The 17,868-nt window shown below is 48.6% G+C and overlaps 2 long non-coding RNA genes across 3 annotated transcripts; one reads left to right on the plus strand and one right to left on the minus strand.

Annotated features, from left to right (window-relative positions):
• Positions 1-4,754: 4,754 nt before the first annotated feature.
• LOC129468221 (uncharacterized) lies at positions 4,755-6,767 on the minus strand. The gene is made up of 3 exons (XR_008652571.2): positions 6,536-6,767; positions 6,300-6,427; positions 4,755-4,971 (listed from the first exon to the last, which is right to left on the minus strand). It is a non-coding gene; the product is annotated as an uncharacterized lncRNA (long non-coding RNA).
• Positions 6,768-8,304: 1,537 nt separating this feature from the next.
• On the plus strand, positions 8,305-17,442 carry LOC134733612 (uncharacterized). 2 transcript variants are annotated; one of them, XR_010117266.1, is made up of 3 exons: positions 8,305-8,391; positions 13,722-13,827; positions 16,881-17,442. It is a non-coding gene; the product is annotated as an uncharacterized lncRNA (long non-coding RNA). The 2 variants fall into 2 exon arrangements; XR_010117267.1 differs by lacking the exon at positions 8,305-8,391 and adding an exon at positions 9,914-9,969.
• Positions 17,443-17,868: the final 426 nt, after the last annotated feature.

Raw genomic sequence — 17,868 nt, forward strand, 5'->3', positions numbered from 1 at the left:
CGATGATCCTTCTGCTGCATCTCCATAAACCCGTGCATCTCCAGGGGACTCTGCATTTTAACTTGATGAGGTTTAGTAAGTTTTATTGCATGTCTGAGCCACATTTGATTCTTTTACAAATAGTTATCAGCACATACTGACCCATTTTCTAGGCCTGCCTCTCTCATGGGTGTAGAGAAGGCAAATTATTGGAAAGGTGTATACACAAACACTCTTCACAAACGGATTTGAGACTGGGGGAGAAAATTGACTCAAGGGTCTGCCAATGTGGGTTTCAGTTTTGATGTTGCTACTATTTTTTTATTTTTACTTTTTTATTTTTATTTTTTTTGAGACGGAGTCCCACTCTTGTTGCCTAGGCTGGAGTGCAGTGGTACAATCTCGGCTCACTGCAACCTCCTCTTCCCAGGTTCAAGCAATTCTCCTACCTCAGCCTCCTGAGTAGTTGGGATTACAGGCATGCACCACCATGTCCGGCTAACTTTTATATTTTTAGTAGAGACTGGGTTTCACCTTGCTGGCCAGGCTGGTCTCGAACTCCTGACCGCAGGTGATCTGCCTGCCTCGGCCTCCCAAAATGCTGGGATTACAGGTATAAGCCACTGTGCCCGGCCGCTGCTGCTATTTCAGGAAAGTCAAGCAATCTTTGAATCATAGTTTCCTTGCATTGGTAAAATAAGGGAGTTGAATTAAGTGGTTTTTAAGACCCCTCACCAGCCCTAACTCTCTAGAAGAATTCAGGGGGACTTTTTGGTGCAGGCGGTCCTCTGCTGCGCAGGTCCACATCTGTCTTCCTTCCACAGAGGGTGGGATGCACAGCCTCGCATATGGGACACGCCGTTTAGACTTCCCGATTTCAGGTCTTAATTACTCAGTGTTCACATTTTCCTTCCACTGTTGGCTTTCTCTCCACATATGACGAAACTCCATGGTCAGCACTAGAAGAGGTGAGAGGTGTTTCATCTGGACCCGGGTGAAGGGTGGACAAGGTAACAGCACTGGGAACCTTTTTCTCCTTCTCATTGAGCACAGTGTGAATGGCTATGTCGCTTCATTTGCTTTTAATTTTTATTAAGGAAATTTTAAACATACACAAAGGTAGAGAGAAGAGTGCGATGAATGTGAAACACTCATTGCCCAACTTGAACAATTATTAACATTTTCCCACCTTGTCTCTTGTCCATCTTGTCACCATCTATCCTCCTCCTCCAAAACACTTTGTTTTTATTTACTTTTATTTCATTTCATTTCAGTTTCTTTTCTTTTCTTTTCTTTTTGAGATGGAGTTTCACTCTTGTTGCCCAGGTTGGAGTGAAATGGCGTGTTCTTGGCTCACTGCAACTTCCGCCTCCCGGGTTCAAGCGATTCTTCTGCCTCAGCCTCCCAAGTAGCTGGGATTACAGGCATCTGCCATTACTCCAGGCTAATTTTTTTTTTTTTTTGTATTTTTAGTAGAGACAGGATTTCACTATGTTGGCCAGGCTAGTCTTGAACTCCTGACCTCAGGTGATCCACCCGCCTAGGCCTCCCAAAGTGCTGGGATTACAGGCATGAGCCACTGTGCCCAGCCTGATTCCATTTTCTTTTATTGCAAACCTTAGGCATCTTATCAGTTCACCTGTAGTTCAGGATATATCTCCAATGAACATATATTATAAAATATATGTCTGTTATAGAATATATACTTTACATAACCATATAATACAAATATAGTATATATACATTATATAATGTAGAATGTCAGATACATAATAACTCTAATGTCATTATTACTCCTAACAAATTTAACAGTATTATTTATACCCAGTCCATATTCAAACTTCACTGGGGTGTTTTAAAAACTGTCCAAATTGTGAAGAATTGGTTGGCCTATCCAATTATTTATTCATCCATTCATTCATTCAACTGACATTATGACGTCTTTAACTTGGCCAGGTCTTACAGGAGCTCATTGTCGTATAGGGAAGACAAACAAATTCACAATTGTAAAATAGTGGGATAAATGCAGAGTAGAGTTTGGTACAAGGCATGACTATGTCACAAAGAAGGGCACAATCAGTTCTGTGGGAGGTTGCGGGGGGCGGTCATGGAGGGCTTCAAGCAGGATGAGGATCATGGGCTGAAGTTGGAAGCCTGGCCAGGTGCTGGGAGCGGGCGATGGAAGAAGAATGCACTAGAGAAAGTGTGGGAAATGTGCGGGCTCTTAGCACCGTGAAATAGCACCAGGCAATGTCTCCTTAACTAACACAATGCCAGGTGCTTTTCTGAGTCAGTGAACAAAATCGACAGAAATCTCTAACCTGGTGGAGCTTATATTCTTGTGGGGGAGGACTGACAATAACATAATAAATGCATATATACAGCATGTCAAAAATAAGGGCCATGGAAAAGAAAAACACAGAAAAACAAGGGACAGGGGGTTAAGAGGGCTGGAGTGTTTCACAATTTAACACAGGATGGTTAGGGTAGGGTGGCAGAAAATGAACAGGGGCTCACAGTTCCCTTTTTCCTTCCTTTGCACACAAGATCATGTTTCTCAGCCTTCTGCACCATTAGATTGGGACAATCGGCCTGGGGTCTGGTGAATAGAATCTAGATGGAAGTAATGCATGCCACGTCCAGGCCTGGGCGTCATGCCCTGAGTGTTCTTTCTCCTCCCTCCACCATGTTCTTTCTCCTCCCTCCACCATGACCTTGGCTGTCACATACTGGAGATGAGATAACACAGCCCAGCCCCCAGAGTCACCAGTTAAGAACTGCATGACGGGCCGGGTGCGGTGGCTAATGCCTGTAATCCCAGCACTTTGAGAGGCCAAGGCAGGTGGATCACCTGAGATCAGGAGTTTGAGACCAGCCTGACCAACGTGGTGAAACCCCGTCTCTACTAAAAATGCAAAAATTAGCTGGGCATGGTGGCACACACCTGTAATCCCAGCTACTCAGGAGGCCGAGGCAGGAGAATCGCTGGAAGCTGGGAGGCGGAGGTTGCAGTGAGCTGAGATTGTGCCACAGCACTCCAGCCAGGAGACACAGAGTGAGACTCACTCTCAAAAAAAAAAAAGAGAACTGCATTACAAACCCTGAGTGTGAAGCTAACATACACATCAAAGTTGCTGTCTACCCTCCTACCAATATCTGCCCACTCTATGACCCTCTTTCTATCTTTTCTTCTGTGTGTGTGTGTGTGTTTAAGGAGTTAACACCTTCAATATATAAAGAGTTCATAAAAATCAACAAGAAAAATATTAACCTTCTGTAAGATAAATGAGTAAAGAACTTACAAAGTTGGCCAGGTGCAGTGGCTCACTCCTGTAATCCCAGCACTTTGGGAGGCTCAGGCGGGCAGATCATGAGGTCAGGAGATCAAGACCATCCTGGCTAACATGGTAAAACCCCGTCTCTACTAAAAATACAAAAAAGATTAGCTGGGTGTGGTGGTGGGCGCCTGTAGTCCCAGCTACTCAGGAGGCTGAGACAGGAGAATCTCTTGAACCCAAGAGGCAGAGGTTGCAGTGAGCCGAGATCCCACCACTGCACTGCAGCCTGGGCAATAGAGTGAGAGTCTGTCTCAAAAAAAAAAAAAAAAAAAAAAAAAGAACTTACAAAGTAAAGCAATATATAGACATAATAGAAATATCCAAAAAACTCTATATATGTTCTATAGTTTCAAGTAAATAGAATCATAGAATCCAGAAATCAGTATATAGAAAAACTGTGACTTCATTATTAATGAAATGCTACCACCAAATACATTTTTTTGCAAGCTGGCTATGTTTTTGAAATGAATATATGCAATATTGCTGAGGCTGCAATGAAATACTTCCTACACATTGCTGATGAAAGCATGCATTGGTAAAACCTTTCTGGAAGAAAAGTTAGCAATATTTTCTAATATTTTTTAAGAGCCTTAAACAGGTTTCTGCTGGGTGCAATGGCTCATGCCTGTAATTCTTGCGCTTTGGGAGGCCAAGTTGGAAGGATCGCTTGAGGCCAGGAGTTCAAGACCAGCCTGGGCAACATAGCAAGACACTATCTCTACCAAAAACAAAATTAGCCAGGCATGGTGGTGTGCACCTATAATCCTAGCTACTCTAGAGGCTGAGGTGGGAGGATTGCTTGAGCCCAGGAGATGGAGGCTGCAATGAGCTGTGACCGCACCACTGCACTCCAGCCTTGATGATAGAGCAAAACCCTGTCTCAAAAAGACAAACAACCAACAGCAACAAACAACCTGTTCCTGCCTTTTGACCTCATTGATAAGACTTTCAGGAATTTAAATAATCAGGCCTCTGCCATGTGTTCTCCCATTTTATCTTCACAATGGCCCCGTGGGGGAAGTAGTATTTTCCTCATTTTATAAACATAGAAACTGAGACTCAGCTTACTGGCATAGCTTGACCATTGTGATGTAGGTAATAAGAGGTGGTTTTTCTTAGAGAATAAAGCATTCTTTTAGGCTTTATCTCTTAGACTAAGACCATTTTGAGTCGATCTTATTTCTGAGTGAAAACCTTTTATTACAGTAAAAATGGCAAACTCTTTCATTCTCATGGAGAAGGATTGGTCACTTATTGTATTCAACAATCTAGGCATACAACAACAGATTTCCATAACTTTTTAAAGAAATTGAAGTATCTTTATACTTTTGGCTGAGATAAAAAATTCACATTTTTCCAGTTGGCATGTGTTACTTTTATCATTAACAACTCATTACAAGTCTTTAAAAGACTCTTTTCTTTTTCTTCTACTGTGTTTTGTAGCTTCTTCTCAGAGCCAGGAAAATGAGGACAGGCTGAGGGATGTCAGGCCACAGCCTTGTCTGCCGTGGGCCAGGCAGAGCATCCCAGGACACACACCTTCACAGTGAGCACTGTCCTTCATGAACAATTCACCGATTAACAACTTCGGACCCCCAAGTTCTTCCAGAGGCCACAACAATAAATCCAGGCCACCACTAATGTTATTTATAAGCTGTGGGATTAAAACAGAAAAAAATCAATTATTAAAATTAGCCCTTTATCGAGACTGTAAGCATCTTACTTTCTCAGAACCGAGACCAAATAAGTGACCAATTCTTCTCTATGAGAATGAAAGAGTTTGCCATTTTTACTGTAATAAAAGGTTTTCACTCAGAAATAAGATCGACTCAAAATGGTCTTAGTCTAAGAGATAAAGCCTAAAAGAATGCTTTATTCTCTAAGAAAAACCACCTCTTATTACCTATATCACAATGGTCAAGCTATGCCAGTAAGCTGAGTCTCAGTTTCTATGTTTATAAAATGAGGAAAATACTACTTCCCCCACGGGGCCATTGTGAAGATAAAATGGGAGAACACATGGCAGAGGCCTGATGCAGGGCCCAGGACATGTAAGTCCCCAGCAAATATTTCCTCCTTCCTTGGGACAAGGCACTACTGAACAGTACAGAAAGGAGAATGAAAAGTGGGAAGAAGAAATTAAGATCTTGAAGCAGTCACACAAAACAGAATCCCAAAGTAATATAAACAAAAGGGATTTAGGTGTGTTTTACAGAAAATGTTTAAGAGGGATGATCGGAAAGTATTATGTAGATATATTTGTGTATGATATGCTTCTGCAATAGATACAGTCAGAATTTGGAATCAGAATTTCTGGGCTCCAGGAATTACTATTTTTATTTTATCTACCAAAGTTTAGTTTCTTCTACTACAGAATTTCATATAAATCCAATCATATGACCAGGCATGGTAGCTCACACCTAAAATTCTGGCACTTTGACAGGAGGGATTGCTTGAGCCTAGGAGTTTGAGACCAGCCTAGGCAACATAATGAGACCCTGTCTCTACAAAAACATTAGCTGGGCATGGTGGCATGCATTTGTACTCCCAGCTACTTGGGAAGCTGAAGCGAGAGGATCACTTGAGCCTGAGAGGTTGAGGCTGCAGTGAGCTGTGATTGCACCACTGCACTCCAGCCTGGGCGACAAGGCAAGACCCTGTATAAAAAAAAAAGAGAGAGCGAGAGAGAGAGAAATCATAAAGCATAAAGTGTGAAATCGTTTGCATAAGGCCTCTTTTACCAGCATGGTGATTTTGCAATTCATCCATGTTATTGCATGTACCAGTGGGTGGCTCTTTCTATTGCTGAGAAGTATTTCATTGCATGGATATACCACAATTTGTTTATCCCCTAATGGACATCTGGGCTCTTTCCAGTATTTGGAAATTATAGATAAACAGATAAAACTGCTACTAATATTTTTGTTCAAGTCTTTTTGTGAACCAGAACTTTTTTTTACTTTAATAGATAAGTCATGTTACCTTTAAATTGTCATCATTTCCATATGTTTAATAGCTGGTGAGGCTGTGCATTTTTCCCTCTGATAATAATCCCATTTCTTGAGTGCTGGCTATAGTGACAGGTGCTCTAATTTGTCTTCATAAGAATCCTGCAAAGTGGGTGTAATCATATCTGCATTAGTCTGTTTTCACACTGCTGATAAAGACATGCCTGAGACTGGGCAATTTACAAAGGAAAGAGGCTTAATTGGACTTACAGTTCGACATGGCTGGGGAAGCCTCACAATCATGGCAGAAGGCAAGGAGGAGCAAGTCACATCTTAACATGGATGGCAGCAGGCAAAGAGAGAGAGCTTGTGCAGGGGAACTGCTCTTTTTAAAGCCATCAGATCTCGTGAGACTTACTCACTATCACTAGAACAGCAAGAGAAAGACCTGCCTCCATGATTCAATTACCGCTGGGTCCCTCCCACAACACATGGAAATTCAAGATGAGATTTGGGTGGGGACACAGCCAAACCATATAAGTATCCATTTTCCATAAGAAGGGAGAGGCACAGGCTCATCAAGCAAGTTGGGTGTGTGGACTCTGAATCATTACCGAAGCTGGGCTCACTCTAGGCCACACTGTGGCTCCCTTGGGCTGTGACAATGGCGCCTGAGCAAACCAGTTGAACTCATCCTTTGCTCACTTCCTGGAAGGGCATCTAGGCCTGCACATTATACATTTCTACCAATTTTAATCATTTGCAGTTAGATTGGTGATATGTTTTTCTCATTCTGTTGTTTTCCTTTAATATATCTTTTGCTATATTTTGTTGCAAAAAGATTTATTTATTCAGACCCAACTATTTTGTCTGATGATAAGCTCAATTTTTCAAGAGCCGGAAATCTATCTTTGCTCCACTGCTAGAATAAATCTGCAGTTCTGCTTTCTTATTTTTAATGGTTTTTGTGTTTTGCTTTCTGACGTATTGGATATGCAGCCACATACCTATGGGAAGTATCTGCTCAATAAATTGCAAAACGGAAATGTGACTTCTGTTTTATACCTGGGAAATAGATGCCAAGATAATCGAGCCTGTTTCCTGAAGCTGTATGGGAAGGCCAGTAGGGGAACTTGATTCTTAGTTTACTGTTTTTAGCCCTGAGCAGGGTCTACCTTGGCCCCTGACCACCCCCAGAGGAGGAGCTGTGTTCACCACACTCCACTTAGAATGGAGCTCTCTGAGAGAAGTGCTGAGAATTACAGAGCGTGGGTTCCGGTGCAGGCTTCATTCTACCTCCTTCTTTACTTCTCTCCTACTTTCTTTCAAGTTTAAAGTTTAACAATTTCTAAAGTCAACAAACGACAAACACGCTCAGAGCTGGAAGGAACCTCATAGTCATTCATCCTTTTATCTGGCAAACACTGGCTGAGCTAGGTCTCATGGGGCCCCAGTCTAGAAAGACTAGGTCCAGACCGAGTCTATTGAGGGAAATGGACATGGAGACAGGAGAGAGTAATGGGATAGAGATTCCTCCAGGGATTAGGACTGGGGCCCGGGGGCTTCACTCACCCCAACAAACCAGGGGGGCCAAGAAGTGTGCCCTGAGGAGGTGGGGCCTGGGCCAGGCTGGAGGCTGAGCCTCGGGGTCTGGGTGTTGGGTGGAGTGAGCTAGCACAGGGAAACTCCTCCATCCCCCAGGGACACAGCCCCAGGCCAGGCAGGGAGATGAGAAAGGGCCAGTGGGGCAGGTGAGCTTAGGAGCAGTCACTGGAGCTGTTCCCTCTGGGGAGGCGGGGCGGGAAGATGATGCAGGGAGGATGGGAAGGATGCAGGGAGGATGGGAAGAAGATGCAGGGAGGATGGGAAGAAGATGCAGGGAGGATGGGAAGGATGCAAGGAGGATGGGAAGGATGCAAGGAGGATGGAAAGGATGCAGGGAGGATGGGAAGGATGTAGGGAGGATGGGAAGGACACAAGTGGAGGTGGAGACCAGGAGCGTAGACTTTCAAGAGGTTTGAACAAAAAGCGGAGGAAGAATGACGGGGTGATGACTCTGGAGGGTTAAGGTTGGTCAAGAGCTGAGCCGCCTGAAGAGCAGGGCGTGGAGCTGGAGCGGAAGGCCGGTGAGACAGGATCCTGGGAGAGGCTCAGTCAGGGCTGACGCAGGTGGCTGGGAGCTGAGCCCAGGTGAAAGTGATGGAGGCTGGGTGGGCTGGCTGTTTACACATTGCAGGCTTGGAGGGGTGGGGGGTGCTTGATGACTCAGTGTTCTCAGCTGATCCGGAGTGAGAGCGGCAGAGATGAGGGTGAGTGTGTGGAGGGTGAGATGGCTCCAGGCATGAGTGGGAGAAGCTGAGCCGAGAAAAAGACCAGGCAGTGGCGTGGGCACTGCCACTCACCTCCCCGGGCCGCAGTCCTCACAGCTGCGTGATGGGTAGAGAGGCAGAGAAGGGAGATGGTAGTGTGGTTGGTGCAAACCTCTGTCCTCAAACTCTTAGGATGGGAAGGATGCAGGGAGGATGGGAAGAAGATGCAGGGAGGATGGGAAGGATGCAGGGAGGATGGGAAGGCCATATGGGCCTCTCATCTTGCGCAGAAGCTCACGGTTCTCCTGGGTAGGGAGGGGAGTGGCATGGCTTAGGCCTGGGCTGTAGGAAGAACATTCTGGCTAGAGGGGAGGGTGAGTTTGAGGAAAATACTGAGAAATGGACATGATTTGAACCATGATAGCTACAGATGTTAAGGCCCAAATTAGGGTAACGGTAGGAATGAAGAGAATAATTGTTTAGGAAGTAAAATCAGCAGGACTTGGGGATAGATTCAGCAATGTGGAAGGGGGTAGAAAGCAAGAGTGAATCCCACACTGGATAGGATGCTTGGGGGGGCCTTCTGAGTAAGGAAATAGAAACTTGCAAGTTTGGGGGAAAGATGATTATTTCTATTTTTGACATTCAAGTTTCAGGGTGACTGCAGGCCACGAGGTGGTGACCTCTAAAAGGGAGCTGGATCTTAGAGGGGACGTCTCATCCCGAGATGCAACCTGGGAGCCATCAGCAAATGTGTGGAGGTTCAGTCAGTTGACGTTTGAATTATCCCAGGAGAGTGAGGATGGGAAGGAGACAGGGCCAAAGACAGACCCTTCCCTAAGGAGGGGGCAAATGAAAGAAGTGGGAGACCTAGAAGACCGTCTAAGACGTGGGAGGAAAGCAAGAGAGACCATGGAAGCTCGTGCAATCGCCCGTTACCCAGAGAGCTGCACGCAGCAGTGACAGGAAAGAGGACTGCAAGCAGGACTGTTTCAGGGAGTGGGGCGTGGCAGGGTGGAGCACAGTCAGATTGCAGGCAATTGAGTCACAAGTAAGAGACGCTGGAGGTGGAGACCAGGAGCGTAGACTTTCAAGAGGTTTGAACAAAAAGCAGAGGAAGGATGAATGACGGGGTGATGACTCTGGAGGGTTAAGGTTGGTCAAGAGCTGAGCCGCCTGAAGAGCAGGGCCTGGAGCTGGAGCGGAAGGCCGGTGAGACAGGATCCTGGGAGAGGCTCAGTCAGGGCTGACGCAGGTGGCTGGGAGCTGAGCCCAGGTGAAAGTGATGGAGGCTGGGTGGGCTGGCTGTTTACACATTGCAGGCTTGGAGGGGTGGGGGGTGCTTGATGACTCAGTGTTCTCAGCTGATCCGGAGTGAGAGCGGCAGAGATGAGGGTGAGTGTGTGGAGGGTGAGATGGCTCCAGGCATGAGTGGGAGAAGCTGAGCCGAGAAAAAGACCAGGCAGTGGCGTGGGCACTGCCACTCACCTCCCCGGGCCGCAGTCCTCACAGCTGCGTGATGGGTAGAGAGGCAGAGAAGGGAGATGGTAGCGTGGATGGTGCAAACCTCTGTCCTCAAACTCTTAAGAGCAAGGAATAACAATCACACAGATAAAAGTGCAGTACCTACTCTTCTGCCAGGACTTATTCTCAATATTTTGCATAATACCCACTGAAGCTATACAGGCTGGTGCTAGTAGTATACCATTTTGTGGATGAGAAAATGGCACAGGGAGATTCAGAAGCTTGCCCAAAGCCACCAGCTCCTAGGTGGAGGAGCCATGGTACAAACTCAGGCTGGCCAGCCCCAGAGCCCACGCACTGTGCCATCGTGCTGCCTTCCTTCACTTTTTTTTATTTTTAAATTATTATATTATTTTGAGGCAGAGTCTTACTCTGTTGCCCAGGCTGAAGTGCAGTGGCTCACTGCAACCTCTGCCTCCAGGGTTCAAGCAATTCTCCTGCCTCAGCCTCCCGAGTAGCTGGGATTACAGGTGCGTGCCATCACACCTGGCTAATTTTAGTAGAGATGGGTTTCACCCTGTTGGTCTTAAATTCCTGACCTCAGATGATCCACCCGCCTTGGCCTCCCAAAGTGCTGGGGTTACAGGTGTGAGCCACCGTGCCCGGCCAGCTCTCCTTCATTTTTCTTACTGAACTGGTCTAAATGCCTACTTTGGTCCCCATTCCATTAGGTGGCAGGAGGTTGACCTCAAATGAGTCAGGCCTTCTTCCTGGACCTCCCTGTGGATGCCTCTAGCCTCCTTTCCCACGGTTATGGCTGAGTCCCAGAAAACTTGCTGAGGGCCAGGCACCCCGGGGTGGGGGGTGTGTTTAGGGAGAGGGGGATGAGTGTGCACTGGCAGGGGGCCCATGGTGTGCTGAGACATTCTCTACCCCTGCAGGCCTCAGCTGTGGCCTCCTGGCCCCTGACTGCAGGTTCTGGCAGTAGAGTTGAGCTCCCTTGCTCCCCTCTTGGTGCTCTGTGAACGTTTCCCTCTTCCGCTGCCTTCCCTGGAGTTCTGGAAGCTCCCACCCTTGCTGCCTCACCCTGTGCACAGGCCACACCAGCTGCCCCGGCCCTTCACTGAGCTGGGCAAAGGGGGCGCTGTCTTGCTACCTTCCCGGGATGAACCTGGGAACAGGCCTCTGTTCACCTCTGTTGTGGGATTCTTTCATCATATTTGGGATCTCTAGCATGATGCTCCCTGAACACCCTTTTAAGTCAGGGTTAAATTTAAAAATTCTGGGCAAAGAAAAAAGATTTGTGATCTCTCAGGCCCGCTCTCAGCGTAAAGAGGCTGTCCTGTGCCGCAGTGGAGCCACAGGCTGCTCTTGGCTCCCTGCTGCTCCCCGGCTCTGGGAGGCGTGGAAAGGCCCTGAGCCTCTTTCACACTCAGAGGCAGAGTGGTCTGAGGACGGCAGCTCAGGCTGCAGAACTTCCAGAGGCCTGAGGTGGCAGCTCTGGGGCTGGGCACTCATGGAATAACAGCCAGACCTCGGCTCCCGGGAACCCGGCCTGACCTGGAGAGCAGGCCACCATCTCTGCAGGCACAGAGGGGGCCCTGGGGGCCATCAGGGCAGATACCTGGAGATGGGGGTCGGGAGGGGGGTGGACAGAACACTACCTGGTGATTGTGAATCCAAGCCTCCACCTTCTTCACTATCAGGCAGACATTCTAGAACCTAGTAGAATCTCAGGCCTCATAGGATCTGTCCTGGTTCTGGAATGTTTAAGTTGTTCTAGTGAAAGGTATCTCAATTCAGAGGTACCTGAATTAGAGGTACCCACTTATGGGTGGGTAAATTACTGAAAGGGAAGGCAAGTCCCCTGCGTTCCACCCTGTCTGACAGTGCCACCCGCAGTCCCAACCCTGGAGCCCCAACTCTCACCCAGCCTATGCTCTCTGCAGGGGATGGAGCCACAGAGCACTCTGCTCCAGGAGGGCAGGGGCAAGGTCACGAGACCGCAGGGCTGGGCCCTCGGCGCTCGACAGGTTCCAAGCACCCACACCTGACCTGCTGACCAGAGCCACTAGAAAGCATAGGGCCCCCTCGCATGCAGGTCCCCCTCAGGTCACCCTCTGTACCAGGAGTCCGGCTCCCCTCTTGTCCCCTGTACCAGACTCATTCCCTTTGCTCATGCCCTTCCCCTTCAAGGAATGCTCTCCCACTGGAAAAAGCCTAACAGATGGCAGATACAAAACTGGTGAAATTATAATCCTGGGGTTATGATGCATTTTATTACTTTTGCTATTACAGGCATAGTCCTACCTCCCTAGCTGTGTTAGTACATTTTAAAGTAACAGAATAGTCACCTGTGAAACCACCACTCAGCCTGAAAGCTGGGCCTTACTTAGCAAGAGCTGACACCAGCTGTGTGGCCCACCCCATCCCATTCCCTCCCTAGTGCTTCCCTGGGCTGCAGGGAGCTATCCCAAGATAGCTGTCACCCCGAATCCTGTGTGCCTCTTTTCTGTGTTTTTTTGTTTGTTTGTTTTTTTTTTTTTTTTTTTTTTTAGGCAGGATCTTTCTCTATTACCCAGGCTGGAGTGCAGTGGCACGATCACAGCTCACTGCAGCCTCGACCTTCCAGGCTCAAGCAATCCTCTCGCTTCAGCCTCCTAAGTAGCTGGGACTTCAGGCAGATGCCATCACACCTGGCTAATTTTTGCATTTTTTGTAGAGACGAGGTTTCACTATATTGTCCAGGGTGGTCTTGAACTCCTGGGCTCAAGTGATCTGCCTGCCTCGGCCTCCCTAAATGCTGGGATTCCAGGCATGAGCCACAGCTCCTGGTCTATTTTCCTTTCCTGTCCTCTCATCTTACCTACTCCTTGGAGTCCTAAAATGTGTATGTTATATTTGACATCTCTTTGCCTTCTTTGAGAGGGTGTCATGCTGTTTGTACTCTTTTGTGAGTTACTTTTCTCCCTTAGTAGTAAGTTGATAAGCATTGTCCGTATTGCAGGGTGACCGTGATTCCTCTCTTTGGATGTTGTCTGATACTCCATGGTGTAAACACACCTGTTTATCCATTCTTCTGTTGGTGGGCATTTGAACAGTCCTGCTGTGAATATTTTTGTGTAAGAGTTTTCTGAAGTGTATACCTACGAGTGGAATTGCTGGGTCGTGGTGTACAGGAATGTCCCCCTAGGGGGTGTTCAGCTGTTTTCCTGAGTGGGTGACTCATTTACACTCCCACGGCCGACAGGTAGACAACCTACACACCCACCTCTTCCCCAGCACGCGGCATCGTCAGCCTTCTCCATTTGTGCCACTATAGTGGGGATAAAGTGGCATCTAACTGTGTCCTCTTCCACTCCCGGCACATCTGTGCTGCAAGGCCCAGTTCATGAATGACCTTGCCCAAGAAGCCCTCGAGCTCTCCATGCATTTGGTATTTTTATAAGGGGGGTGTGCACGCGATAGCATTGCGAGACGCTGGAGCCGGAGCACCCCAGCACACCTGTTGCCACTCTCTGTTGGATGTTTTCTGCCACCTCCCCATGGGGTTCTTCTTAACATCACGGGACATCACATTTTTTTCTAACTCTACCATTGGATGCAAGCACAGTGTGTTGTACATAGTAGATCCTCCGACCTATCATTGCTGTTTGAATAAGGCAGAATTCTTGTTTATACAGATCAAGGAAGTCACCCGCCATCTGTGAGGGAGGCAGCGGAGCCCCAGAGGCACTGGGGAGAAGCAGTTGGGCCGCGAGCTTGTGGTTGCAGATTGGAGCTGGCCAGGTGAGACCCTAATTAGCCACTCTCTGAAGGCCTCACAGCCGAAGCTGTCTGGAGGAATGACTCCCAGCAGGCGGGGAGCCAGGCCTCTGGGGTCTGAGCCGTGTCACGGGTCAGCTGATGTTTTGCCCAGAAGGCACAGACTTCGCCTTCTGTCTGGAGGGGATGAAATCACAGGCTCATTATGAGGCCTGCTCTGGTCACAGCACCATCTTCACGGGCAGCAAGGAACTCTAGCCTCAGCTCTCGCACGTTGGAAGCTCTTGCCGTGAGTTCCAGTCTGTGACTACAGGCATACGGCACCACCCCACATGCCAAGACACCCCATGTGCCACGTGCCAGGCAAGACAGGGGCTGCAGTAGCCTGCCAGTGTGGGGTCCGGGGACTTGGGCAGGGGTGTGGGGCATTACTGCTTATTAAAGCCTGCCTGGCGAGGGCTTTGTCTCTCAGGAGAACGCTGGAGGCTCGAGGGAGACAAGGACTTGGCCAGAAGGCCTGAGCCCCACCCTGCTGCTTGCCCCGGTTAACTGGAGGCTTTTTGTCAAGCGCCTCTGCCTTCCACTGGAGGCCGAGGGAGCCACCCCACTGTGGGCTCAGGTCCAGAGCACGTGACAGAAAACAGGTGGGGAGAAGGAGAGGGGCCATTCAGATTTTGCTCCTCTAAACCTGTGTTCCGCCGTGTGAGTCACTAGCCAGTCTCCTGCCCTGGCCTGTTTCCTGTGGCTCCCTGCAGCCCAGGGAGGCACTAACAAGCATCCCCCTAGCCATGGTCCAGGGCCCTGCTATTGATCTAAGCAGTGATCCCTTCCCTTGCCACAGGCCTGTGCATTTTCAAGGTGTATTTCCATATCCAATATTCCATTTCATCTGCCCTATGTTTGTTCATCACAAGCTTCCTTATGGGTTCCCCGTTTGTGCTACTTCTGCTGGAGTTCATTTCTTGACCTCTGACACAATTCTCCTCCTTGGGCCCATCCTTCTTCCTGTCCTGAGGACGGGCATCCTGGCAAGTCAGCCAGGGGGTGCCTAGACTATTTTCCATGCAAAGCGAAGGGGGCTTGTGTCCCAACAATGCAGAAGAGGCTGAAGTTATCATGCACACAGTGGACACCTGTTATGCGGTTATCTGCTCAATCTATTCTAGGCGCTCCTGAATGCTTTCATCCATTTAAGGAACATTCACGGCACTGTGAGAGAGGATGCCAAGGATACCAAGAGGCCTGCCAAGGATACCAAGGATGCCAAGAGATCTGATGCATGGTCTTACCCTCAGTGGGCTTACAAAGTACTGGGGGGAGACTCCGATCCAGCCGCTGCCATGTTGGCCACCAACGGTATGGGTTTGGTGGCCTCTGAGCAAAATGCTTGCCCTTGGCAGGAAGACAGACCTAACTCTGCTGCTGACCAGCAACGTGGCATTGGCCAACCATCCTAAACTTCTTGCAACCTTATCCATAAAGGGCAACATGAGAGCTCTCATTTACCACCTGCCTGCAGGGTTTCAGCTGTTTCACAGTCATTACTGTAGTGAATTCTCACAACACTGAAGCCGGTATTATTTCCATTTAACAGACGGGAAAACTGAAGCCCCAGTAAGCAAGTAGCTTGCCCCGTTCACTCAGTAGTGGCTGAGGACAGAAGTAAATCCAGCAATGTTTGGCTTCTAAACCCGAGTTCTTTCCATTCCTGGATTCTGCCTCACAGGCCTGTTGTGAAGATTAAATGAGATTTTTAATGCAAAATGCCCAGAACAAAGGCTGGATGGCAGCAGTGTCCTGGTGAGAAGTAGCTACTGTGATCCTGAAGGGTGTCCTCCCTCCACCCATTGCTCCCCCCACAGCATCACGCACCTCCCACGTGAAACGTGGGGGCTGGTTTTCTCCTTGCAGTAATTAACCCATGTGCCAGTGTGTTTATGGAAAATAGCTCACTCTGTGTCTTTCATCTCTAAGGACCCAATCACGTTTGGCAAGCAGGCTCCCAGATGCAAGGCCAGGTTCTCTCGGCTAAACAAAGGAGAGGAAATTATGCAGGAAATTCTGACAAAGAAAGCAATTACTCTGGTCTGACGTCGACGGGCTACTCGTGCCAACACGGGGCCTTTTTGTCTAAATTACCTGGGGATGTGTCTGCATGCACCCAGGCAGGCTTGGTTATTTTTCTGACTGGCTCTTTCACCAGGTGGGTGTCCGTCTGCCATCACTCTCCTCTCACACACCTGGGGCAGCAGGAACCTGGGGGGTCAGGCCTGAACCGGCTGGGCAGCTTCAGTTCCCCTGTAAGGGCACACAGCTGTCTGGGGAAGTGGGGAAATTTCTAGAGCCCCTCCTCATCCCCAAAACTTCTGTGGCTGTGCCAGCGGTGGGGTCTCTCTCCTTTCCTTTCCTGAAGTCTTTTTCCCTGCTGTGGTTCCCCTGGCTCCTCTGACCACCCCAGGTGCCCACCTGTCCTGGTGGGCCATTAATCCCTCTTGGGGATGATCTAGCTGGGACATTTCTGTAACAATAATGCCGCGTACGTCTCTGCAACACTTGGCGTTCACATCCACGATCTCATCTAGTCTGCACGACAGCACGTGAAACAGGCATTAGCGTCGCCATTTTAGGTGGAAAAAATGAGAAAGAGAATGTGTTTATCCAGGTCACCAGGCCAGTGAGGGCAGAGCCAGCACCCACACAAGGAGGAAACCCAGGGCTAGGCTGCCTGGCCCCTGGGCTTGTTCTCCTTCCACCACCGTGTCCCAGACTGCTGGAAAAAGCATCGAAGACCCGTGAAGGAGTGAATTTTTAGTGGAGGAATTTCCAGCCCCCATGAGAAGTCATGGGGAGTTGCTTTTGGATGTGTGAGTCCTTCCAGAAACTTGTCAAATTATACCTCCCAGGCAGCTGCCTTCTCACGGGGTGGAGCTGGGCGGGGCACAGGTCTCATCTCCCCAAACAAGATACCATCCCCTTGCAGGGCTTTGGAATCTGGGCAGTAATTGGAGATGCAGATAGAAATCCACACGAGCCAGAAGCACATCCTGACAACAGCAATCTTGTTTGACATCTTCCAGGGCAGAGATGCTGTGCTGAGATGGAAGCGGTGGCAGCTGAAACCTGGATAATTAGAGCCGGCCGAACACCTTTGACAAGGATCATAAAGACTTTTGCAAACATTAATTAATGTCCCCACCCCGTGAAGAAAGAGAAACTTATTTTCCAAGTGCATCAAGGGAAGGCCTAGGCAATAAGGTGGTGGCTTCATTCCCCACCACACCCCGAGTCAGCCTCCCTTCGCTTCCCACAGTCACCCCAAAGCGGCCCGAGTCACCCAGTGAGCCTCTCGGCCTTGAGCTATGCTGTCCGGCTGCTGCTCCCGTCCATCTTCCACACTCGGGAGAGATTTCAGTCCCAGCTCGCCTCTTTGTAGAGACCCTGGAGACAAATGTATAGGGTTGGGCTGCTTCTCTTCCTACTCCTTTCCTTTATTTATTTATTTAGAGACGGAGTCTCACTCTGTTTCCCAGGCTGGAGTGCAATGGCACGATCTCGGCTCACTGCAACCTTTGCCTCCCGGGTTCAAGTGATTTTCATGTCTCAGCCTCCCGAGTAGCTGGGATTACAGGCGTACACCATCAGGCCTGGCTAATTTTTGTGTTTTTAGTAGAGATGGGGGTTTCGCCATGTTGGCCAGGCTGGTCTCGAACTCCTGACCTCAGGTGATCCACCCACCTCGGCTCCCCACCGTGCTGGGATTACAGGTGTGCGCCATTGCACCCGGCCCCCTTTCCTTTTATTTGTTTCCTTCTGCAGTCACTGGTGGAGAATTTACCCCATCCACTCACCTGGGTGCTGGAAACGGTGAGGGCTTGGTGATGTAATAAGGTTTGTGTGGTTTTACTGCCAAATGAATTTCTCCTGGTCATTGTTGTGTCTCCAAGAGAATGACCTTCTTTTCCATGTCCCTCACCTCTGTCTCCTCCAAAGCTGAAGACTTTGGAATTGCGACCCATGCACTTTGTAAACTGTAAAGTGTCACATGGGTGTCAGTTTCAATTACTA

This window comes from Symphalangus syndactylus, chromosome 18, assembly GCF_028878055.3.
Source record: "Symphalangus syndactylus isolate Jambi chromosome 18, NHGRI_mSymSyn1-v2.1_pri, whole genome shotgun sequence".
Taxonomy (NCBI): Eukaryota; Metazoa; Chordata; class Mammalia; order Primates; family Hylobatidae; genus Symphalangus; species Symphalangus syndactylus.